Raw genomic sequence first — 18,240 nt, forward strand, 5'->3', positions numbered from 1 at the left:
TCATTTTGGACACACCCCTAAAACAGTCCGTTAAAAAAGAGCTATACAGAGACACCTGAGCACTTTTTTTGTACAAAAACGGCTCACATGTCATTCATTCATACTAGAGACCACAACTAGACATTTTAAAATGAAAGAAAAAACGACGGAAGGTGAGCTTTAAAATATGAAAAAAAAAAAAAACATCCACCTTAAATAATCTGTTCCCAAACACAGGTTTTTTTTTTTTTGTTTGTTTTTTTTTCACACACAACTCTGGAAAAAAATGAAGAGACCACTTCAGTTTCTGAATCAGTTTCTCTGATTTTGCTATTTATAGGTTTATGTTTGAGTTAAATGAACATTGTTGTTTTATTTTATAAACTACAGACATGTTTATTTCTGTTTTGCATAAAATAAGAAATGGCTGATATAACAAAAAAGACGCAGAGATTTTAGACCTCAAATAATGCAAAGAAAACAAGTTCATATTCATAAAGTTTAAGACTTTAGAAATGCTTAACCACAGTTTTCATGTTCTCCTCCTCCACCAGTCTTACACACTGCTTTTGGATAACTTTATGCTGCTTTACTCCTGGTGTAAAAATTCAAGCAGTTCAGTTTGGTGGTTTGATGGTTTGTGATCCTCCATCTTCATCTTGATTATATTCCAGAGGCTTTTAATTTGGTCTCTTTTTTTTTCAGAACTGTAGGTTTCAGCATCTTTCTGAAATCAAAAGAGCCCTTTGTAAACCCTTTATTTTAAAAGTGAAAATTGAACAGCATTGCTGCCTGATTTAAATATTGGGTATGTTTCATCTACGCGAGAAGGAGCTTGTGGGTGTGTGCTGAGTGAAGATTCAGGGAAATACCTCTGACTCAAAAGAGCCACACCAGTCAGAGATACAGAGAGGTACAGCACACACTTACTGATCAGGTACGGCTACTGACACTTCCCAGGAATAAGAAACTTAAAACACTTTATTCACACTTACAGTACAGACACACACACACACACACACACACACACACACACACACTTTACTGATATACAGTGATAAAGAACACTTTACTGATATACAGTGATAAAGAACTCTTTACTGATATACAGTGATAAAGAACACTTTACTGATATACAGCGATAAAGAACACTTTACTGATATACAGTGATAAAGAACACTTTACTGATATACAGTGATAAAGAACACTTTACTGATATACAGTGATAAAGAACTCTTTACTGATATACAGTGATAAAGAACTCTTTACTGATATACAGTGATAAAGAACACTTTACTGATATACAGTGATAAAGAACACTTTACTGATATACAGTGATAAAGAACACTTTACTGATATACAGTGATAAAGAACACTTTACTGATATACAGCGATAAAGAACTCTTTACTGATATACAGTGATAAAGAACACTTTACTGATATACAGCGATAAAGAACACTTTACTGATATACAGCGATAAAGAACACTTTACTGATATACAGTGATAAAGAACTCTTTACTGATATACAGTGATAAAGAACACTTTACTGATATACAGCGATAAAGAACACTTTACTGATATACAGTGATAAAGAACACTTTACTGATATACAGTGATAAAGAACTCTTTACTGATATACAGTGATAAAGAACACTGATATACAGTGATAAAGAACACTTTACTGATATACAGTGATAAAGAACTCTTTACTGATATACAGTGATAAAGAACTCTTTACTGATATACAGTGATAAAGAACTCTTTACTGATATACAGTGATAAAGAACTCTTTACTGATATACAGCGATAAAGAACTCTTTACTGATATACAGTGATAAAGAACTCTTTACTGATATACAGTGATAAAGAACACTTTACTGATATACAGTGATAAAGAACACTTTACTGATATACAGTGATAAAGAACACTTTACTGATATACAGTGATAAAGAACTCTTTACTGATATACAGTGATAAAGAACACTTTACTGATATACAGCGATAAAGAACACTTTACTGATATACAGCGATAAAGAACACTTTACTGATATACAGTGATAAAGAACACTTTACTGATATACAGCGATAAAGAACACTTTACTGATATACAGTGATAAAGAACACTTTACTGATATACAGCGATAAAGAACACTTTACTGATATACAGTGATAAAGAACACTTTACTGATATACAGCGATAAAGAACACTTTACTGATATACAGTGATAAAGAACACTTTACTGATATACAGCGATAAAGAACACTTTACTGATATACAGTGATAAAGAACACTTTACTGATATACAGCGATAAAGAACACTTTACTGATATACAGTGATAAAGAACACTTTACTGATATACAGTGATAAAGAACACTTTACTGATATACAGCGATAAAGAACACTTTACTGATATACAGTGATAAAGAACACTTTACTGATATACAGCGATAAAGAACACTTTACTGATATACAGTGATAAAGAACACTTTACTGATATACAGCGATAAAGAACACTTTACTGATATACAGTGATAAAGAACACTTTACTGATATACAGCGATAAAGAACTCTTTACTGATATACAGTGATAAAGAACACTTTACTGATATACAGTGATAAAGAACACTTTACTGATATACAGTGATAAAGAACACTTTACTGATATACAGTGATAAAGAACACTTTACTGATATACAGTGATAAAGAACACTTTACTGATATACAGTGATAAAGAACACTGATATACAGTGATAAAGAACTCTTTACTGATATACAGTGATAAAGAACACTTTACTGATATACAGCGATAAAGAACACTTTACTGATATACAGTGATAAAGAACACTTTACTGATATACAGCGATAAAGAACTCTTTACTGATATACAGTGATAAAGAACACTTTACTGATATACAGTGATAAAGAACACTTTACTGATATACAGTGATAAAGAACACTTTACTGATATACAGTGATAAAGAACACTTTACTGATATACAGTGATAAAGAACACTTTACTGATATACAGTGATAAAGAACACTTTACTGATATACAGTGATAAAGAACACTTTACTGATATACAGTGATAAAGAACACTTTACTGATATACAGTGATAAAGAACACTTTACTGATATACAGTGATAAAGAACTCTTTACTGATATACAGTGATAAAGAACACTTTACTGATATACAGCGATAAAGAACACTTTACTGATATACAGTGATAAAGAACTCTTTACTGATATACAGTGATAAAGAACACTTTACTGATATACAGTGATAAAGAACTCTTTACTGATATACAGTGATAAAGAACACTTTACTGATATACAGTGATAAAGAACACTGATATACAGTGATAAAGAACTCTTTACTGATATACAGTGATAAAGAACACTTTACTGATATACAGCGATAAAGAACTCTTTACTGATATACAGTGATAAAGAACACTTTACTGATATACAGTGATAAAGAACACTTTACTGATATACAGTGATAAAGAACACTGATATACAGTGATAAAGAACTCTTTACTGATATACAGTGATAAAGAACACTTTACTGATATACAGCGATAAAGAACACTTTACTGATATACAGTGATAAAGAACACTTTACTGATATACAGTGATAAAGAACTCTTTACTGATATACAGCGATAAAGAACACTTTACTGATATACAGCGATAAAGAACACTTTACTGATATACAGTGATAAAGAACACTTTACTGATATACAGCGATAAAGAACTCTTTACTGATATACAGTGATAAAGAACACTTTACTGATATACAGTGATAAAGAACACTTTACTGATATACAGTGATAAAGAACTCTTTACTGATATACAGTGATAAAGAACACTTTACTGATATACAGTGATAAAGAACTCTTTACTGATATACAGCGATAAAGAACACTTTACTGATATACAGCGATAAAGAACACTTTACTGATATACAGTGATAAAGAACACTTTACTGATATACAGCGATAAAGAACTCTTTACTGATATACAGTGATAAAGAACACTTTACTGATATACAGTGATAAAGAACACTTTACTGATATACAGTGATAAAGAACTCTTTACTGATATACAGTGATAAAGAACACTTTACTGATATACAGTGATAAAGAACACTTTACTGATATACAGTGATAAAGAACACTGATATACAGTGATAAAGAACTCTTTACTGATATACAGTGATAAAGAACACTTTACTGATATACAGTGATAAAGAACACTTTACTGATATACAGCGATAAAGAACACTTTACTGATATACAGCGATAAAGAACACTTTACTGATATACAGTGATAAAGAACACTTTACTGATATACAGCGATAAAGAACACTTTACTGATATACAGCGATAAAGAACACTTTACTGATATACAGCGATAAAGAACACTTTACTGATATACAGTGATAAAGAACTCTTTACTGATATACAGTGATAAAGAACACTTTACTGATATACAGCGATAAAGAACACTTTACTGATATACAGTGATAAAGAACACTTTACTGATATACAGTGATAAAGAACACTACTGATATACAGTGATAAAGAACTCTTTACTGATATACAGTGATAAAGAACACTGATATACAGTGATAAAGAACACTTTACTGATATACAGTGATAAAGAACTCTTTACTGATATACAGTGATAAAGAACTCTTTACTGATATACAGTGATAAAGAACACTTTACTGATATACAGTGATAAAGAACACTTTACTGATATACAGTGATAAAGAACACTTTACTGATATACAGTGATAAAGAACTCTTTACTGATATACAGTGATAAAGAACTCTTTACTGATATACAGTGATAAAGAATACTTTACTGATATACAGCGATAAAGAACACTTTACTGATATACAGTGATAAAGAACACTACTGATATACAGTGATAAAGAACTCTTTACTGATATACAGTGATAAAGAACACTTTACTGATATACAGTGATAAAGAACTCTTTACTGATATACAGTGATAAAGAACACTTTACTGATATACAGTGATAAAGAACTCTTTACTGATATACAGTGATAAAGAACTCTTTACTGATATACAGTGATAAAGAATACTTTACTGATATACAGCGATAAAGAACACTTTACTGATATACAGCGATAAAGAACACTTTACTGATATACAGTGATAAAGAACACTGATATACAGTGATAAAGAACACTTTACTGATATACAGTGATAAAGAATACTTTACTGATATACAGCGATAAAGAACACTTTACTGATATACAGTGATAAAGAACACTACTGATATACAGTGATAAAGAACTCTTTACTGATATACAGTGATAAAGAACACTTTACTGATATACAGTGATAAAGAACTCTTTACTGATATACAGTGATAAAGAATACTTTACTGATATACAGCGATAAAGAACACTTTACTGATATACAGTGATAAAGAACACTGATATACAGTGATAAAGAACACTTTACTGATATACAGTGATAAAGAACACTTTACTGATATACAGTGATAAAGAACACTTTACTGATATACAGTGATAAAGAACACTTTACTGATATACAGTGATAAAGAACACTTTACTGATATACAGTGATAAAGAATACTTTACTGATATACAGCGATAAAGAACACTTTACTGATATACAGTGATAAAGAACACTGATATACAGTGATAAAGAACACTTTACTGATATACAGTGATAAAGAACACTTTACTGATATACAGTGATAAAGAACACTTTTTTTGCACCAGGAGTGAAGCAGCATAAAGTTATCCAAAAGCAGTGTGTAAGACTGGTGGCGGAGAACATGATGCTGAGATGCATGAAAAAAAAAACTGATTAAAAACCAGGGTTATTCCACCAAATATTGATTTTTGAACTCTTAAAACTTTGTGAATATGAACTTATTTTCTTTGCATTATTATTTGAGGTCTGAAAGCTCTGCATCTTTTTTGTTATTTCAGCCATTTCTCATTTTCTGTAAATAAATGCTCTAAATTACAATATTTTTATTTGGAATTTGGGAGAAATGTTGTCTGTAGTTTATAGAATAAAACAACAATGTTCATTTTACTCAAACATAAACCTATAAATAGCAAAATCAGAGAAACTGATTCAGAAACTGAAGTGCTCTCTTCAGAATTATTGATTCTGCTGTCATTTTCCACCGTATGGTAAAGGTCAGTAAAGGGGGCTGGGTGTGAGGTACAGACATGTGTCAGTGGACAGCATTACTCAGTTTTGGCGGGGTGCAGCCCACCCACAGGTCTGACGGGACGTGAGACCCCCGCTGTCTCGAACAGCGAGATCATACTTCCTTTGAACAATGAGCGACAGGTTTCCTTTTGTTGTGGGGTCTGAGTTTGGGGGTTAGAGGGTTCGGTGTATTTAAATTAATTGGTTAGATAGACAGATTTCCCTATTACATTTAATTTTATTATTATTATTATTATTATTAATCATCTCTACTTTATCTAGGGTACTATACTACTGATCGGGCTAACATTCAGTTAAAATAATCACTGGTAAATGTATTTTTTCATCAGTGTATCGTAAATAAAGTGTTGATTTGGTGTTTAATTGCATTGCATGTAGTGCAGTAGTGTGCGGTTTGGGACGCAGACCCTGTCTTCAGTGGGAGCAGCCATCTATGCAATATGTTTGTGCACATTATGCAAATATACATATATTTTTATATTTTCTTGACTGAGAACACAGCTGATTACGACACATCTCCTTAACTAGCTAAGAGGTATATCTAGTTCTAGCAATTTCTAACAAGATCAGAATGAAAGATTAGAAGTAAAGAAGCTCCTAAATTATTATTTTTTTAATAAAATTATTATGGTGTTTTAGGGCCAGTCTTAAAAGAAAATAAAAACAGTTCACTTCAAGAATAAGGTTGCAATATTAGTCGTAATATTATGAGAATAAAGTTGTAATATTACGAGATTAAAGTCATAATATTACGAAATTAAAGTTGTAACATTACAAGATTAAAGTCGTAATATTATGAGAATAAACTTACAATATTACCAGATTAAAGGTGTAATAAAGTCATAATATTACAAAGGCATATTTGATATTTATGTTCTTTTGTTCTCAGAAAAAAAACATCTTAAAGGCAGGAAATAGGGACTTCTCGTAATATTATGACTTTATTTTCATAATATTACGACTTTTTTCTCTCTATAATATTACGACTTTATTCTCAAAGTGAACTATTTTTATCTTTTTTTTCTATAGACAGAATACAAAGCTTAAGTTCTTAAACAGAACTAAATTGAGAACTAAAGTAAAAATTAAAATAGGAACTAAAGCTTTGTATCCCTTGTAACCAACTTAGAAGTTACTTAGAAGGCATTTAAAACATTACAAACTTTAAATTCCTAATTGAGTTCTTAATTTAGTTCTAATTTAGAACTAAAGCTTTGTATGCATTCTAACTAACTTATAAGTAAGTTAGAAGGGATACAGAGATTTAGTTAGTTAGTTTTTAATGTATTTCTTAATGTAGTTCTTGATTTAGTTCTAAATTTAGTTCTAAATAAGAAGTAAAGCTTTGAATCCCTTCTTCTTCTAAAGCTTTGAGTTAGTTAAAAGGGACACAAAGGGAAACAAAACTTTACTTCTTAATTTTCTTATAATTTAGGGCAGTAGTGGCTCACTGATTAGTGTACTGGACCAATAGTAACCCAGGTTTGGCAAAAGCCTAAAAATGAAACCTCGTGGCACTGAATCGAATGATAGGGCCTTTTTTTCCATAGGTAGGCACAGAGTAACAGCTCAAACAGCCATGAGTAAACTCTACACACACTTAAACTAAGTGTGTCCATGACGTGCTCTGAATCTACAGTGCATCACTCAGATAAGTATCTCTGTTCTAAAACACTTATCTCAATCATCAAATAGGTACATCTTGATTTTTTTTTTTTTAACGCCTTCTAACCAGCCTTTTTTTTCTTTAGTCTATTCATCTCAGAAGTGTGTGGAGCAAAGGAACTTTTTTTTTATTAAAAAATATAGATTTTTCAAATATATGAAGAAAAAAAAAAAAAAAAATATATATATATATATATATATATATATACTATAAAGGAACACATGTAGTAACTTAAAAACAGTGTTAAACAAATCAAAAAGCATTTAGAAACTTTTATCTAATTTTACTTGCAGTTTCTGAGGCTGGAAACTCTAATAAACTTATCTTGTACAACAATGGAAATGCTTCCTGGGGCAGTCCTGATGAGTGCCAGTTCCATCATTATATCATTTGTAATGGTCTTTGTGTTCTTAAAATTTGTCGGATTGACTGACCTTAATTTTTTCTTAAAATATATAAAACATATATATTTTTAACTTTAATTAGTTGAGTATTGTTTGCCATAATATGTATTAGACAACATTTTTCCCAAACTTCAAATTTTAGGGCATTTATTTGCAAAAAAATGAGAAATGTCTAAAATGACAGCAAAAAAAAAAAAAAAGATGCAGAGCTGTTGAAATACAAAAAAAAAGAGTAATTCCAGCATACTCCAAACAGAGCTGAAAAACAGGCTGTTTCCAAAACCCTGAAACTGTTACATCACAGTCTTTACTGGGAAGACGAGCAGCAAAGCAGCATGGCCTTTAAGCTTGTGACTACAGTGTTTTTATTACTGTGTTATAACTATGATGTAGCGTGTGGGTTCTGAGTACTGTGAACTTGAACTTTAATAACCACAATGATATCATTCATTATTTACATTTCTATGAATGCTTAGAGCATCAACTTCTTCATGTTCTTAGAAATCTGAATCTCTTCAGCAAAATCAGTGTGTTTTGCACACCATCCTGGCTATGATACAACTAAACCAAGCTTATAAAATCACTAAAAGCAATATATACAGCTTAGATATAAAGTGAGATAACTTGGAAAAATGTTTTCTATTAATTCCCTCTGCATTTTTTAACAGCACATCTTAATGTTTTATACAGCTAATAGGAGACCATATGATTTTGCTATTTATAGGTTTATGTTTGAGTAAAAAAGAACATTGTTGTTTAGTTCTATAAACTACAGACAACATTTCTCCCAAATTCCAAATAAAAATATTCTCATTTAGAGCATTTATTTACAGAAAATGAGAAACGGCTGAAATAACAAAAAAAGATGCAGAGCTTTCAGAACTCAAATAATGCAAAGAAAACAAGTTCATATTCATAAAGTTCAGAAATAATCAATATTTGGTGGAATAACCCTGGTTTTAATCTTGGCATCATGTTCTCCTCCACCAGTCTTACACACTGCTTTTGGATAACTTTATGCTGCTTTAATCCTGGTGCAGAAATGCAAGCAGTTCAGTTTGGTGGTTTGATGGTTTGTGATCATCCAGGTATATTATTACAAAAAAATGGTCAATAAAGACATCCCACCTCTCCAGGGACTGTTTACATCCCATAATGCTATAGCTTCAGCTCTGAGCGCCACCACATTTGTACTGATAATGTCATAGACATAGACATATATATATATACATAGACTCTGTATAGCCTGCCTCCTGGCATTGGCTGCTACACTATGCAGAGTCTATGTATATATATATATATATATATATATATATATATATATATATATATATATATATATATATATATATATATATATATATATATGTATATGTCATTATCAGTACAGTAATGGTGGCGCCCAGAGCTGAAGCTAGTAGCGTTATAGGATGTAAACAGTGTTTTTTAATGAGCTTTTTGTGAACTTTTTAAGTTATTAATGCCTCGTTTTAAATGTCAGGGCTCTCTGGATTCTAGTAAGGAGGTGTGGAGCTACTTTGAGCTGCTGGATAACGGTGTAAAAAGTGATTTATCAGGGTAACTTATGCCCCGTATCTCCCAGTCTGAAGGGTGTTTGGACAAACTGAGAGTGGAGGTGTGCTATTCATCAAAGATAAGAACTTTTTATCATGTTTTACTACAACAAAAGTCCATTTTACACAGGATTTCTCCTTTAAGTACAGTCTACAGTATGTTGCCACTGTCTGTTTCGGCATTTATTACCATCACCTCGTTTTACCTCGTCTGTAATGAGGCCAGACCAGAAAAGTTCCCTGAGAAGAGGTGCGCATGAAGAGAACTTAATTTTAGCATGAACAGGAAAACGTCACATTTCCCATGCTGTGGTACGACTGACGAGTAGCGCCGGGCAGTCAGTCGATTTCTCTCTCGCTCTCTCTCTCTCTCTCGTTTTCTCCTTCTCTCTTGTTCTCTCTTTCTCTCGCTCTGAAACCCACACATTGCAGAGAATTTCACATTGAGACACCACTGTAGATTCCTCCAAAACACATCCATTCATTCGACTCCGCTCTCTCTTTCTTTTTCTCTCTTATGGTTTCACAGCCTGGCTCTCTCTCTCTCTCTCTTTCTCTCTCTCTCTGGCACACACACACACACACACACACACACATAAATTGCAGGTAGTGCAGCTACAGTTCTCAGCAACGATAATGTTTATGAGCATCACTGTGGTAACTCACTTTTCGAGTTTACAGTGCATGTGTGTGCAACCACAACCTACAAGGATCGCTCTGTCTGTATATGTGTGTGTGTGAGTGTGTGTGTGTGTGTGTTTGTGAATCAAGGTCAGTCTCAGTTTTAGCTATCATGATATGATTATGATTAATATTATTACATTATTTATTGAGGTTATATTATATAAGCTCTATACGCTCTTTATTATTTTTGTAGATAGTAATGCCACATTTAGTTTTTTTTGTCCCCTGAGCCAATCCAGACTGATCTATATATTGTTTAAAACCCATCAATACATACTGAATAGATAGATAGATAGATAGATAGATAGATAGATAGATAGATAGATAGATAGATAGATAGATAGATAGATAGATAGATAGATAGATAGATAGATAGATAGATAGATAGAATTACTTTACAGTTAATAACAGTTCATATCGTAGCTGTCCAGTGAAAAACAAGTATCTCCAAAACAGCAACTTTACAGGAGAGAGAAAAATCCTTGTAAACTTTCAATGGAAGTCAATGTAAAAAGAGTTTATTTCAGTTCGTTGTTAAGTACTTCTATTGGTCCGTTCATCCAAAAATTGTGACACAGTGTAAGGGACAGTTTGTCTGTTTAAATTATGTAGTAAACTAAAAACGGACAAAAATGTATACATAGGACGGTGACAACATACAGTAATCAGAAACTCTGAGCTGATTCATTTAGTTTCCTTGTGAAAAAGAAGTATACTTTTAAGAGCATTAAAAGTATGTTAAATAACAGGAGTTGCACAATGAAACTGAAACACCTGTCATCATTTTAGTGTGGGATTTTAGGTTTCATGGCTAAATTGGAGCAGCCTGGTGTCCAATCTTCATTAATTGCACATTATTGCACCAGTAAGAGCAGTAAGAGTGTGAAGGTTCAATTAGCAGGGTAAGAGCACAGTTCTGCTCTAAATATTGCAATGCACACAACATTATGTTATGGGAGACATACCAGAGTTCAAAAGAGGACAAATTGTTACTCTCTTAACACCTCTAACTACTCTCTTAACACCTCTAACACACTAACTACTTCTAACCTCATTTCCTTCTTCCTCTCCTTCACTCCTCTATCCTATTATTCCCCTTTGACCTCCTTTTATCCCTATCCAAAGATGTTTTACCTTTAAACTTATTTTACATTGTACTTGACTATTGTAAGTCGCTTTGGACAAAAGCGTCTGCCAAATGTAATGTAATGTAATGTAATGTAATGGTGCACGTCTTGCTGGAGCATCTGTGACCAAGACAGCAAGTCTTTGTGATGCATCAAGAGCCACGGTATCCAGGGTAATGTCAGCATACCACCAAGAAGGACCAAGCACATCCAACAGGATTAACTGTGGATGCTGTAAGAGGAAGCTGTCTGAAAGGGATGTTCAGGTGCTAACCCGGATTCAAATCACGCAGAATTCAACGTGCACCTCAACTCTCCTGTTTCCACCAGAACTGTCCGTCACCACAATCAATTATTGTGCTCTTAAACCAGGTGTTTCAGTTTCATTGTCCAACCCCTGTATGCAAAGAATACTAAAAGTACATTTTCTATTCAATATACTAAATGAAAATACACATTAAATATACTTTCCCTGTATTTACATAAAATGTATGTTTGGAATAACCCTGGCTTTTAATCACAGTTTTTTTTTTTTTTCCATGCATCTTGGTGTCATGTTCTCCTCCACCAGTCTTACACACTGCTTTTGGATAACTTCTCCAGAGGTTTTCATTTTTTTCCAGAGCTGTATGTAAATACCTGGAAATATGTATGAAATAGTCACATTAAGAATAAAAGCTGTACATTTAACCCTCTTAACTTTCTGTCTTTATGGCTGCAATAGTGATCACACGTACACGGATTGTTGTTTGAGTAAACTGGTGTTTCGGATCTCGTAGTGAGTCAGCGTGTGTTGGTTAATGGTTCAGTGCTTTAAGTGTTAAACTGTCGGTTGCAGGTTAGCAGGTTACGCTGCGCTTGAGGTTTGCAAAGGTGGCTCTTGAGTTTACTGTCGAGTCCCCCAAAACCCTGCCGGTGGTCTCCATCTGATCTTTCCTTTTCTACTGACATTTCAGTTATAGCTTGTAGTATATAGGCTAACATTAATCATAACCACATGATCAGTCAGCAGCAGTGATTGTGTACGGGCCGGCGGTCCTGTAATGAGTTGTGTTATGTGCTCATGCCTCTTCTTCGCTAATGCTATTTTATGATGCTGCCAAATAAATAAATGCATGCAGTATGAAAGATATGCAGTTTAGCTTAACTTAAAAGGTCATATGACTCTCCGAGATACACTGTATGACCCAATACAATGTCCCACTTGTTTAAAAGAGCCCATTCTAATTAATATATACAGCTTTTGTGGGGATGTATTGCATATACAAGAGTTGAAATCAATTGTATGGTACCACTTTAAGATAAGGCTCCTTTATAAAGGGTTTATATATAGTTTATAAAGGAGTATATGGTTAATGGTTATTAATTAGGTTATAAAACATTAATAAGCATTTACTACACATACATAGGAAGGACAACAGTGGCCTGTTGTGTACCAAAGAGTGATAATAATAATAATAATAATAATAATAATAATAATAATAATAATTCCACATTCACTCATACTGTTAAACCTCAGATTTAACTAGTTGCTTATCTTACTTTGTCTTTTCCACAAGTCATCCTAATGTAATTTCTGTTATTAACTGTGAATAATAAAATAAGGCTCCTTTATAAAGGATTTATAAATAGTTTATATAGGAGTTTATAGTTAATGGTTATTAATTAGGTTATAAAGCATTAATAAGCATTTACTACACACAAATAGGAAGGTCAACAGTGGCCTGTCCATTTTCCATCAGTCATCACTAACCTAATTCATCTTAATACCTTTATTCATTTAACTATAACAACATATTAAATTACTAAAATGATGTTCTGTATTATCTTATCACTTATGTTAAAAGTTTTCACTGTTGTTCTCTCTGTTTACATGTTGTAAGTGCTTGTTAATGTTTTTAAAGTATTAAAACTTCTTAATTAACTAAGTTCTGAACTATTCATAAACCCTTTATAAAGATGCCTTATTTTAAAGTTGTACCAATTTTATTTATATAGCCCTGAAGCAGCAAAAATGCAGTAGGCCATCACACTACCACCACCATGTTTTACAGTAGGTATGATGATCTTTTTCTGATTTGTGTTGTTACTTTTATGCTTGATGTAACGGGACATACACCTGCCAAAGATTTCAACTTTTGTTTCATTAGTTTACAGAGAGTATTTTCACAAAAGTCTTGAGGATCATCAAGATTTTTTCTGGTGAAATTGAGACGAGCTTTAATGTTCTTTATGCTGGAAAACGTGTTTTTTCTCATTTTTTCCTAGTATCTTTCTAATGGTGGAGTCATGAACGTTGACCTTAACTGAGGTAACTTAACTGTCTTTTGTGACCTCTTGGATGAGTCATAGCTGCACTCTTGGGGTAAATTTGGTCAGCCGGCCACTCCTGGGAAGGTTCACCACTGTTACACTTTTTCACCACTTGTGGATAAGGCCACGTCTGGCTGACCCACATGGAAACAGCAGCTTTATTCTTTAGCTCAGATTAACTCTACAACGCTAGCGCTGGGTGATTTTCAGCTACATTTTCTTTTTTTCATGTGATTTTTATTGTGGTGCTACTGACCATTTTAAAAGGATCATCCATGGTATTTTTTTTTTACTGTATGTGATGTTGTATGTTGTAAAATTATAGGAGGGTTCCAAAACTTGCTATTGCTGATGGTGTTGCTAAGTGTATTGTTAGTGTTTCAGAAGTTTCAGCAGTTTGGAGAAGAATTAAAGTTAGTTAAGGTGAAGAACTGCAGTAATAAAATCAAATCAGATTCTCTGGGTTGTGCATTACTTCTAGTGGAAAATAAAAAAATAGGGATTTCATGAAAAATTTGAGCTGTACTGTATATTGGTGTTTTCCAAACTGTGTAAAACATATTTTCCATGATTTAAAAAAAAAAAATCAGAGTTTCAACATAGAGACAGAAAGATTAGGGTACTTCCATTAGATCTCTGCCCATTTAAATACTGTCTGAACTCCCACACTGCTGTTACTGTTCTTCAATATTAACAACACCCACCCTGTAAAGCTGTGTTAAGCTGCGTGTGATGTTGAAAGGCAGGGTACCCCTCTTTCAGAGCACACAGTGAGGTTTATAGTGGCAGTTTCCCCGAGCGGTTTCAGTCCCAATAGTACAGTTTCAGAGTGTATCACCTCCATACAGCCACAGAAGCCGTTGAGTACAGTATGCAAAACTTGACATTTCCTCTTAAACTGTGGGGACCGCCTGGAAATTACTGGACCATTCAGACCAGGAACCGTGCCGTGCATTAAAAAAAGCCTGAGAAATGTAGTATTAGGGCCATTTCTGAAATATCCCTCCTGTTACCTTCAAATTTACTAAAAAAAAATTATGTTTGGAGTCAATTTGACTCTAGCAGTTTTAATGGAGAACTTTAACAACGGAGTTTTGTTGTAGTAAAACATGATACAAAGTACTTATCTTTGATAAACAGCACACCTCCAATAAATCGCTTTTTTCCAGCTTTGTTATCCAGCTCAAAGTAGCTCCACACCTCCTTGCAAGAATCTGGAGAGCGCTGACTTTTAAAATTAGGCATTAATAACTTAAAAAAAGTGCACAAGAATTTTTTTTAAAAAACACTGTTTACATCCTATAATGCTACTAGCTTCAGCTCTGAGTGCCGCCATTACTGTACTGATAATGACATAGACATATATATATATATATATATATACATAGATTTCGCATACCGTAGCAGCCGGCGCCAGGAGGCAGGCTGTGTGGAGCATATGTATATATATATATATATATATATATATATATATATATATATATATATATATATATGTCTATGTTATTTTCAGTTCAGTGATGGCGGCGCTCAGAGCTGTAGCTCTTAACATATTGTTCTTTTTTGACCTCATAGATGAGTTGCCCATGCCCTTTTGAAACAATTCCAGCCAGCCACTCCTGGAAAGATTCACCTGGGTAACATATTTTTTTAATTTTTGAATAACAGATCTCACTGGGGTTTAGAAAATGTAAACGTTTTCAGACTAAAAAAAATGTCATTGTTTTCTCATCTCCTCTTGCATTTCTTCAGATCATATTTTTTCTACACAATGTATAACACAATGTATTTTATACTAAATAATAAACTTTAATACTTATTTTGTTGCAGCAGTACATTCTTGAAATGAATAAAGAAAAAAGCCCTAGAATTTCATTATTGAGAAATCCAATCTGTTGAATCTGTTACATATATTATATATTATATATCATTCGTGTTGCAATGTATACAACGAAAAAACACTGACTACTTCATTTATTTATTTATTTATTTTTTGGTCTAGACCATTATTTGTTACAGTTTTGACATCTGCTACTTTGGATCAGAATCAGATCAAACTGAAAAATCAGAATATCTTACAGTATAGTAAAACATTCTAAGTGTTAAAATAGATTAAGTGACTGCTTTTAAATTGTAAATCTCGTTAATGTATTAGCGTACAGAACTCGTATTCTACATACAGTATTCTGTACCACTTTAAAATAAGACTACCTTTATAAAGGGTTTATAAATGGTTTACAATTAGTTTATTAATGGTTACTAATTAGGTTGGAAATGCCTTAAAAATCATTAATAATCAGTTATGTGGCTGTGGGTTCACTATTTGGCAAACAACAGGTCTACGTACATTTCTACGTATGTGTTATAACTGATTATTAATGATTTTTAAGGCATTTACAACCTAGTTAGTAACCATTAATAAACTAAACCATTTATAAACCCTTTATAAAGGTAGTCTTATTTTAAAGTGGTACCCAGTATTCTGTATAATTTAATTGGATATATATATATATATATATATATATATATATATATATATATATATATATATATATATATATATATATATATATATATATATATATATACTGTCCAATAAACTGTCCAACTGTCTATAATTAAAGATATGTGGAGATATGTGTATGTGGCACTTAGTTTCTGTGTCTTGAAATAGAAAGTATGGTCAGTGACCATTACCTCTAGAGCTGTTCTCAGGTGCTGTTTCCTGTGAACTATAGCCCTGTAAAAACCTTTTCACACCTAACACTATTTCAGATGTGCCACAGGTTCGTTCACAAGAGATGAAAGAACTATTTCCAGTGGTCAGATTAAGATATCATGTTGGATCTCAGATTATTTTTATGAGAAACACGTTGGCACTTACTTTTTGTGTGTTACCTTTATTTTTTAGTGTAGGTAAATACAGAAATATACAGTATTTTGTTTGCTGTTCAATGAAAAACATATATCCTCAAAACAGCAACCTTACCAGACAGAGATTACACCATCTTAACTTTTAATCAAAGTCAATATAAAAAGAGTTTCCTTCAGGTCATTTTGAAGAATTTTTTTTGGTTCTTATTTTACCATATATAGTATATACTGTGCCCTTCTGTCCTGATAACTTTCAAAAAAATCATCATTAAAGAGTTTTAAATATTTTTATTACTCATCAATGTTCATAACATAACACAGAAACAATTTTTATTGGCATTTAATGCATTTAAAAAGTTGCACCGCCTATCAAGGGGTGGAATGAATATTTAGTGGCGTGAAAATGTATTTTCCCCCTTAAATATTAATTTAGTTTTTTCTTCTTTGTTATACTTTAATATCAGACACAGCTAACTTGATTAAATAAACTATTAAATATGACTCATAGTCATTCCATCTATTACAGCAAAGCAGCAAAGCAAATCAAAGCAGCCCCAGACCATCACACTACCACCACCATGTTTTACATTCAGCATGATGTTCTTTTTCTGAAAAGTTTTTTGTCTGGAAACTTTCTTTCTTATTATTGAATAATTAACCCTCTTCTTAACTGTGGTGTGAGACCTGCAGTTCTTTAAATGCTGTTCCGGGTTCTTTTTTTGACCTCCTGGATGAGTTGTCCATGCCCTTTTGAAGAAATTTAGGTAGGTGGGTCATTCCTAGGAAGGTTCGCCAGTGTTCCATGTTATCTCTTTGTCCTGGATTGTCTTTTGGGACCTCCTGGATGAGTTGTCCATGCCCTTTTGGAGTAATTTCGGTCAATTTGGGAAGGTTCACCTGTGTTCTATGTTTTGTCCATTTGTGAGTAACAGTCTCACTGTCCCAAAGCCATAGAAAATGTCAAACAGGTTCTATTTAAGTGATTAGACCTGTTTGTTGCTAGTAGTGAAATTGAACCCAGCTTTTCAGGTCGGTTTGGATTGCTTTTTTTTCCATGTATTAAATTAAATCACCATTAAATGCAAAAAAATCAGGTTATCTTTGGTTATCTAAGTATTGCAAAAAAATAAAATAAAATAATAATAATAATAAAATCAAAATAAATCTTAAAGAGACAAGTACTTTTTGTATTTATGCTACTGTAACCATATACTGTAAGAGCATTCATATCTGAAGCATCATAATTTTTTGCGGAATGGTGCACCCTTATAGGAAGTTATTTTTTTTTTCAGTGTTATTAATCAGTCAGTGGTTTTAGGTGTAGCTGCTCAGTGTACCAGTATAACAGTAGGTGTGCAGAAA

Source organism: Astyanax mexicanus, chromosome 18 (assembly GCF_023375975.1).
Source record: "Astyanax mexicanus isolate ESR-SI-001 chromosome 18, AstMex3_surface, whole genome shotgun sequence".
NCBI lineage: Eukaryota > Metazoa > Chordata > Actinopteri > Characiformes > Acestrorhamphidae > Astyanax > Astyanax mexicanus.